The sequence below is a fragment of the Zeugodacus cucurbitae genome, unplaced genomic scaffold (assembly GCF_028554725.1).
Source record: "Zeugodacus cucurbitae isolate PBARC_wt_2022May unplaced genomic scaffold, idZeuCucr1.2 ctg00000100.1, whole genome shotgun sequence".
Taxonomy (NCBI): domain Eukaryota; kingdom Metazoa; phylum Arthropoda; class Insecta; order Diptera; family Tephritidae; genus Zeugodacus; species Zeugodacus cucurbitae.
In genome coordinates, this window is record NW_026530848.1 from 35,001 (window position 1) to 42,500 (window position 7,500).

At 30.0% G+C, this 7,500-nt stretch overlaps 3 non-coding genes across 3 annotated transcripts in view; all 3 read left to right on the plus strand.

Annotated features, from left to right (window-relative positions):
• The first annotated feature begins 2,384 nt into the window (after positions 1-2,384).
• LOC128923924 (small subunit ribosomal RNA) lies at positions 2,385-4,374 on the plus strand. Its single transcript, XR_008472641.1, has one exon. It is a non-coding gene; the product is annotated as a small subunit ribosomal RNA (ribosomal RNA).
• Positions 4,375-4,887: 513 nt separating this feature from the next.
• Positions 4,888-5,066, plus strand: LOC128923931 (5.8S ribosomal RNA). Its single transcript, XR_008472648.1, has one exon. It is a non-coding gene; the product is annotated as a 5.8S ribosomal RNA (ribosomal RNA).
• Positions 5,067-5,519: 453 nt separating this feature from the next.
• LOC128923928 (large subunit ribosomal RNA) overlaps positions 5,520-7,500 on the plus strand; it is a 3,984-nt gene continuing 2,003 nt past the window's right edge. Inside the window, exon 1 of the ribosomal RNA XR_008472645.1 lies at positions 5,520-7,500. This exon is cut by the window's right edge and continues 2,003 nt beyond it. This is a non-coding gene — a ribosomal RNA (large subunit ribosomal RNA).

The window sequence follows — 7,500 nt, forward strand, 5'->3', positions numbered from 1 at the left end:
ATAATTTTCATATAGATACTAAGTTTATGAATTCATACAAGTAAAAAATTTTCATATAAATACTAAATAATTTTCATATAGATACTAAGTTTATGAATTCATACAAGTAAATAATTTTCATATAAATACTAAATAATTTTCATATAGATACTTAATAAATTTCATATAAATACTAATTAATTTTCATATAGATACTAAGTTAATGAATTCATACAAGTTAAAAATTTTCATATAAATACTAAATAATTTTCATATAGATACTAAGTTTATGAATTCATACAAGTAAAAAATTTTCATATAAATACTAAATAATTTTCATATAGATACTAAGTTAATGAATTCATACAAGTTAAAAATTTTCATATAAATACTAAATAATTTTCATATAGATACTAAGTTTATGAATTCATACAAGTAAAAAATGTTCATATAAATACTAAATAATTTTCATATAGATACTAAGTTTATGAATTCATACAAGTAAAAAATTTTCATATAAATACTAAATAATTTTCATATAGATACTAAGTTTATGAATTCATACAAGTTAAAAATTTTCATATAAATACTAAATAATTTTCATATAGATACTAAGTTTATGAATTCATACAAGTAAAAAATTTTCATATAAATACTAAATAATTTTCATATAGATACTAAGTTTATGAATTCATACAAGTAAATAATTTTCATATAAATACTAAATAATTTTCATATAGATACTAAGTTAATGAATTCATACAAGTTAAAAATTTTCATATAAATACTAAATAATTTTCATATAGATACTAAGTTAATGAATTCATACAAGTTAAAAATTTTCATATAAATACTAAATAATTTTCATATAGATACTAAGTTAATGAATTCATACAAGTTAAAAATTTTCATATAAATACTAAATAATTTTCATATAGATACTAAGTTTATGAATTCATACAAGTAAATAATTTTCATATAAATACTAAATAATTTTCATATAGATACTAAGTTAATGAATTCATACAAGTTAAAAATTTTCATATAAATACTAAATAATTTTCATATAGATACTAAGTTAATGAATTCATACAAGTTAAAAATTTTCATATAAATACTAAATAATTTTCATATAGATACTAAGTTTATGAATTCATACAAGTAAAAAATTTTCATATAAATACTAAATAATTTTCATATAGATACTAAGTTTATGAATTCATACAAGTAAATAATTTTCATATAAATACTAAATAATTTTCATATAGATACTTAATAAATTTCATATAAATACTAATTAATTTTCATATAGATACTAATTTTCATATAAGTACTAAGTGTATGAATTCATACAACTAAATAATTTTCATATAAGTACAAAAAATTTAAAAAAAAAAATAAATGTTAAGCTATTTTTGATGTTGTAATATTTCTTATAAGCATAATGCTCATAGAAAATGATATAAATTACTTGTATATATATGAATTTAAAACTTTTATATGGTTAAAAAGATTTTCTCCATACGATTTCCGGTTGGTGAGGTGTACGTGGCAGAAAACATATATGTTGTATGAAACTTCAACATTAGTACTTGTATGAAAATTTTAATACTTGTATGAAATTGCATACTTAGTACTTATATGAAAATTATTTTCATATATTTATAAAAGTATTTAAGTGTAATATATAAATGAGAGCAAAAAAATTTATTCCTGGTTTGCTACAGTTGGTTTAAATAGAAATAATTTTGTTAATAATGAAATGTTATTAATTGAGATTATTCTTCTATACCTAACATAATGTAGTCGTTTTTTTTTTAATTTAACTTTTTTTGGGGTTTGTTCTTCTATTCACATAAAATATATGTGGGTAAAGAATAAAATTCAATAAAGTTAAATATTTATATTATTACGCTCGAATACTTTCATATCATATATGAAATAAAATGAAAAATAATTGAATTGAAATTATTAATTTCAAATCAAAAGAAAAACGTATATACTCTTAAAAAAAGATATATACACTATATGCATTGAAATAAAGTAAAATGTATAAAAAATGATATTATTTGAAAGTTTAACAAATACAAGAAGAAACATCGTCCTTACATTAATAATTATATTATATATGTATAGAGAACGAAAATTCTTTCTCACGATAAGATACACAGTCTCAAAGTCCGAATAAGACCGCAATAAATAATACAATAATATGAAATTTAAATGACATGAAGTAAATTATTTAATCCGACCATAGTAGAAGAAATTTCATAATTATTTATTGTCGCGATTTCGTTCTCCTTTGCATTGTGTATATGTCGTGTACTTAATTTTCAAATATTGAAAATATCATTATAAAAATTTATATAGTATAAAAAATATTATATAAATGAATAAAAAATATTATTCTGGTTGATCCTGCCAGTAGTTATATGCTTGTCTCAAAGATTAAGCCATGCATGTCTAAGTACAAACAAATTAAAAGTGAAACCGCAAAAGGCTCATTATATCAGTTATGGTTCCATAGATCGTTAACAGTTACTTGGATAACTGTGGTAATTCTAGAGCTAATACATGCAAAATAAACACGGACCTTTTGGAACGTGTGCTTTTATTAGGCTAAAACCAAGCGATCGTAAGATCGTTATATTGGTTGAACTCTAGATAACTTGCAGATCGTATGGTCTCGTACCGACGACAGATCTTTCAAATGTCTGCCCTATCAACTTTTGATGGTAGTATCTAGGACTACCATGGTTGCAACGGGTAACGGGGAATCAGGGTTCGATTCCGGAGAGGGAGCCTGAGAAACGGCTACCACATCTAAGGAAGGCAGCAGGCGCGTAAATTACCCACTCCCAGTTCGGGGAGGTAGTGACGAAAAATAACAATACAGGACTCATATCCGAGGCCCTGTAATTGGAATGAGTACACTTTAAATCCTTTAACAAGGACCTATTGGAGGGCAAGTCTGGTGCCAGCAGCCGCGGTAATTCCAGCTCCAATAGCGTATATTAAAGTTGTTGCGGTTAAAACGTTCGTAGTTGAATTTGTGCTTCATACGGGTAGTACAGCTATAATTGTGGTATGTACATTACCTTATGTATGCAAGCGTATTACCGGTGGAGTTCTTATATGTAATTAATACAATGTATTTTTTATATATTCCTCCTATTTAAACCTGCTTCAGTGCTCTTCATCGAGTGTTGTTGTGGGCCGGTACAATTACTTTGAACAAATTAGAGTGCTTAAAGCAGGCTCCAAATGCCTGAATATTTTGTGCATGGAATAATGAAATAAGACCTCTGTTCTACTTTCATTGGTTTTTAGATCAAGAGGTAATGATTAATAGAAGCAGTTTGGGGGCATTAGTATTACGACGCGAGAGGTGAAATTCTTGGACCGTCGTAAGACTAACTTAAGCGAAAGCATTTGCCAAAGATGTTTTCATTAATCAAGAACGAAAGTTAGAGGTTCGAAGGCGATCAGATACCGCCCTAGTTCTAACCATAAACGATGCCAGCTAGCAATTGGGTGTAGCTACTACTATGGCTCTCTCAGTCGCTTCCCGGGAAACCAAAGCTTTTGGGCTCCGGGGGAAGTATGGTTGCAAAGCTGAAACTTAAAGGAATTGACGGAAGGGCACCACCAGGAGTGGAGCCTGCGGCTTAATTTGACTCAACACGGGAAAACTTACCAGGTCCGAACATAAGCGTGTAAGACAGATTGATAGCTCTTTCTCGAATCTATGGGTGGTGGTGCATGGCCGTTCTTAGTTCGTGGAGTGATTTGTCTGGTTAATTCCGATAACGAACGAGACTCAAATATATTAAATAGATGCTTTCAGGATTATGGTGTTGAAGCTTATATAGCCTTCATTCATGAGTTCATCTTGAATGTGCAAGTGTTTGAATGTGTTTATATAAGTGGAGCCGTACCTGTTGGTTTGTCCCATTATAAGGACACTAGCTTCTTAAATGGACAAATTGCGTCTAGCAGTAACGAGATTGAGCAATAACAGGTCTGTGATGCCCTTAGATGTCCTGGGCTGCACGCGCGCTACAATGAAAGTATCAACGTGTATTTCCTAGACCGAGAGGTCCGGGTAAACCGCTGAACCACTTTCATGCTTGGGATTGTGAACTGAAACTGTTCACATGAACTTGGAATTCCCAGTAAGTGTGAGTCATTAACTCGCATTGATTACGTCCCTGCCCTTTGTACACACCGCCCGTCGCTACTACCGATTGAATTATTTAGTGAGGTCTCCGGACGTGATCACTGTGACGCCTTGTGTTTCACGGTTGTTTCGCAAAAGTTGACCGAACTTGATTATTTAGAGGAAGTAAAAGTCGTAACAAGGTTTCCGTAGGTGAACCTGCGGAAGGATCATTATTGTGTTCCTATCCGTAAATATTATAAAAAAACAAACAAACAAACAAACAAACAAACAAACAAACAAAAAAAGAATAAAAAAGAAAAATTATTTTCTTTTTTTTCTTTTCATTCATTTATTTGAATGTTTTTCTTTTTTTTCTTTTTTTTTTTACTCCTTGTATTGTAGTATAATGAAAATTATATCGCATACATTGTATTTGAACGCAACAAACCTTTAAACATATATAGTTGTACTTATTATTTATAAAAATAATATAAATGATAAGTTAATTTGTTCTCATTAACGTGTAATTCCTTAAAAATATATAGAAATTAAATAAAATGTAATAAAAAAGGAATTACTGTTTTTGTTGGACTAAGACATGCGCAACTTGTAAATGTTTGGGTTGAAAATTACAATTTATTGAAAGATGTTTTAAAATAATTTATATATTATATACGAAAACGAAATGTTATTCTTTCAATAAATTAAAAACTCTTGACGTTAAATTAAAATAAACAAAAAATTATCACTCTAAGCGGTGGATCACTCGGCTCATGGGTCGATGAAGAACGCAGCTAACTGTGCGTCATCGTGTGAACTGCAGGACACATGAACATCGACATTTTGAACGCATATTGCAGTCCATGCTGTTATGTACTTTAATTAATTTTAAAGTGCTGCTTGGACTACATATGGTTGAGGGTTGTAAGACTATGCTAAATTAGTTGCTTATTCTTTTAGTCAATTAAAAGAATTTAAGCACATGGTATATTACTGGATTGTATTTTTCAATCCATAATATTAATAGCATAAAAAGAAATATAGAAAATATATTCTTGAACACCTCATATTTGAACGAAATTTTATAATAAATAAGAATCTTAGTATTCCCAAAAACAATAAAATTTCAATATTATTATTTCAAATAATATATACATTTAGAGGAACGTCTAGCATAAAATATTATTTTATTCTAGGATTGCCTTAAATGTAAAAAACCAAGAAAATAATATTGTTGTTATAATGAAGTAAGTAGTACGGGATGAAAAGATTGAATATTTATTATTAAGAAAATTATATTGGTGTTAAGAAATAATTATGTATGTTTCTTTAAAATAGCAAAAAGCTAAAATATAAAATAAATATAAATATTTTTATACAACCTCAACTCATATGGGACTACCCCCTGAATTTAAGCATATTAATGAGGGGAGGAAAAGAAACTAACAAGGATTTTCTTAGTAGCGGCGAGCGAAAAGAAAATAGTTCAGCACTAAGTCACTTTGTCTATATGGCAAATGTGAGATGCAGTGTATGGAATATCTTAATATCTAGTATGAGAAATTAACGATTTAAGTCCTTCTTAAATGAGGCCATTTACCCATAGAGGGTGCCAGGCCCGTATAACGTTAATGATTACTAGAAAGATATTTCCAAAGAGTCGTGTTGCTTGATAGTGCAGCACTAAGTGGGTGGTAAACTCCATCTAAAACTAAATATAACCATGAGACCGATAGTAAACAAGTACCGTGAGGGAAAGTTGAAAAGAACTCTGAATAGAGAGTTAAATAGTACGTGAAACTGCTTAGAGGTTAAGCCCGATGAACCTGAATATCCATTATGAAAAATTCATCATTATAACTGTGATATTTATAATATTATAGTAATAGTGTGCATTTTTTTCATATAAGGACATTGTAATCTATTAACATAATAAAATATTTATCAAAAGATCATTGGTGTTAAGTTTATTCAAATTAATTTGCTTTTAGCTTATTAACATAGAATAAATACTGATGATTTGATAAAGTGTTGATAGATTTTACATATATAATGCTTAAATTCTTTTGAATTTTACAATAATATTATTATCATTGATTTTAATATTAATTGTATGCATTTATATGATTAACAATGCGAAAGATTCAGGATACCTTCGGGACCCGTCTTGAAACACGGACCAAGGAGTCTAACATATGTGCAAGTCATTGGGTTATATTAAACCTAATGGCGAAATTAACTTAACTTTTATATAATGGGATTAATTTTTAGTGAAATATTTTACTATTAATTCAATCCCGGGGCGTTCCATATAGTTATGTATAATGATAATTTATTATTATTTATACCTCTAACTGGAGCGTACCTTGAGCATATATGCTGTGACCCGAAAGATGGTGAACTATACTTGATCAGGTTGAAGTCAGGGGAAACCCTGATGGAAGACCGAAACAGTTCTGACGTGCAAATCGATTGTCAGAATTGAGTATAGGGGCGAAAGACCAATCGAACCATCTAGTAGCTGGTTCCCTCCGAAGTTTCCCTCAGGATAGCTGGTGCATTTAAATATTATGTAAAATAATCTTATCTGGTAAAGCGAATGATTAGAGGCCTTAGGGTCGAAACGACCTTAACCTATTCTCAAACTTTAAATGGGTAAGAACCTCACCTTTCTTGATATGAAGGTTGAGGTTATGATATAATGTGCCCAGTGGGCCACTTTTGGTAAGCAGAACTGGCGCTGTGGGATGAACCAAACGTAATGTTACGGTGCCCAAATTAACAACTCATGCAGATACCATGAAAGGCGTTGGTTGCTTAAAACAGCAGGACGGTGGACATGGAAGTCGTAATCCGCTAAGGAGTGTGTAACAACTCACCTGCCGAAGCAACTAGCCCTTAAAATGGATGGCGCTTAAGTTGTATACCTATACATTACCGCTAAAGTACATGATTTATAATACAATTTCGGTTGGATTATAAATTTTGAAACTTTAGTGAGTAGGAGGGTACAATGGTGTGCTTAGAAGTGTTTGGCGTAAGCCTGCATGGAGCCGCCATTGGTACAGATCTTGGTGGTAGTAGCAAATAATCGAATGAGACCTTGGAGGACTGAAGTGGAGAAGGGTTTCGTGTGAACAGTGGTTGATCACGAGTTAGTCGGTCCTAAGTTCAAGGCGAAAGCCGAAAATTTTCAAGTTTTAATGAATTGTTGAGAATATATAATTATTATGTTTTCTTCATAGTAATTAAACACTTGAATAATTTTGAACGAAAGGGAATACGGTTCCAATTCCGTAACCTGTTGAGTATCCGTTTGTTATTAAAAATGGGCCTTGTGCTCATCCTGGCAACAGGAA